The sequence below is a fragment of the Microtus ochrogaster genome, chromosome 2 (genome assembly GCF_000317375.1).
Source record: "Microtus ochrogaster isolate Prairie Vole_2 chromosome 2, MicOch1.0, whole genome shotgun sequence".
Taxonomy (NCBI): Eukaryota; Metazoa; Chordata; class Mammalia; order Rodentia; family Cricetidae; genus Microtus; species Microtus ochrogaster.
Window position 1 is genome coordinate 34,064,739 of NC_022010.1, and position 1,821 is coordinate 34,066,559.

General features: G+C 41.6%; 1 pseudogene; it reads right to left on the reverse strand.

The window, feature by feature from the left end:
* Nucleotides 1-152: 152 nt before the first annotated feature.
* On the reverse strand, nucleotides 153-604 carry LOC101984046 (annotated as a pseudogene).
* Between the last annotated feature and the right edge of the window lie 1,217 nt (nucleotides 605-1,821).

A 1,821-nucleotide genomic window follows, 5' to 3' on the forward strand; every position in this document is an offset into this window, starting at 1 on the left:
TCTCTCTCTCTCTCTTCCGGGAAAGAAAGCATAGAAAGCATATGTATTTGTGTATTTGGTGAAGACAAAGATGGGCAAGGAGTCTAGGAAGCCTCTGGGGTAACAGAAATTTCACACTGAGCAAGTCACAAGCTCAGGAACTGGAAATGTCCTCAGCCATTCAGCACAACGAAGACAAGCTTTTCATAGTTGATAAAACTATTGCTGTCCTCACATCTGCCACCAGCATCTCTACTTCTTCCTGGGCCATCTCCTCACCCAAATGTGATAAGGCTAGGATTTCAGCATCCACATGATAATACTGTTCTCTTCCTTCTCAAATACATGAAGGCCTTCAGATTAGTCCTCATGAGTTCTTGGTCACCATCTGCAGCGCGGGCAGGGAGTGCTCAAAGCCCAGCACCTCCACATCCATCCCTTCGTTCTTGGAGTTCCCCAGAACCTTGGGCACCTTGGTGTTGGTAGGGTTCTGGCCCAGCACCTTCATCACATTTTAATATCTGTGGTTCAGGTACAGGCCGTCGCCTGTTCCATCAAACAGTTGGCTGGCATCCTTGAATTCTGTGGTCTGGTCCTCGGTGAAGTCACACATCTTGGCTACTCAGCTCTGTGGGACCTTTTCTGGAAGTAATGACTAACTGTAATGATTCCTAATTCCAAACCATGTGTGACTTTGTGTTTGAAAACACTTGGTAAAATATAAAATGAATGATAAGTGTAGAGATTATTGAGAAGCATGTTCTTTGTAAGTCTAATGCATGTAGTAGTATCATCCTTGGGGGAAAAAAAAGGCCAAAATAGTCCCATGAAAACTCCAGCCTTCTATACTGTTTTCTTTTCTATGGTGAGTGTTATAACGACCCTTTTCATTCCAGACTCTCTTTTAAAAGTCTAGGAAGCTGTTAATGGCCTGGACAATTTCACCAAACTAAGGGCTTTCAATGGTATGCATTGTATACATAAGTTAGCGTTTTCTGTGTAACCAGCCAGTGTGAAGCTGAGTGCCAAACATAATTATTGCCCCACTAATAATTTGAGCTACAATCAGCCACATAGCCATTCTGATGAACTTGCCTTCATGTATTCGGACAGCTACCTACAAGCAGTAGGTCAGTTTATAGCCAATTACTAGATATTATGTCTCTGTCATTTAGTAAGCTAGCCTAGGCTTTTCCACATGGCTGAGTTACGTATGTAAGAGAGGCTACGTATGTAAGTTATGTATGTAAGAGCAGAGGCCACAATATTCCTCACCACCAAAGATCAGAAGAACACCAAGCCAATTCTGCCATCTTCCTCTATTGCTCCAAACAACACCAGTCCAGATCCTATAAGATCAGTAAACTTCACTCCTGTGTGAGAAAACTAGCAAAGTCACACTGTGAAGATATGTACATATGGCAAGGTAAGATTATCATTGCCACCTATGTAAATGTACGATTGCCCAAATTAATGCCAACTTTTGTTTAAAGAGTAAATTTGTTATTTTTACTCCTTGATATTTCAACAAAGTACAGTACGTTAAAAAAAAAGCAGTTTGTGAAGCAAAACATATGCAAGTCATAAAGAATGTGAAAATAAATTCAAATTTCCTCTCCCCTTTGCTGAGAGCTTGCTTAGGTCTAACCTGTGTACTCACATTGCCTTGATGGATTAATTACTTCTCTTACCCCTCTTACAAAATACCTGACAGAAGCAACTCAAAGGAGGAAGGATTTGTGTTGTCTCACAGTCTGAAGGTGTAGTCGGCATGGTGGCAAGCTTGTAACGTGGTTAGTCACAGGGCCTCTGCAATCATCTTACACCTGTCAGAATGGCTAA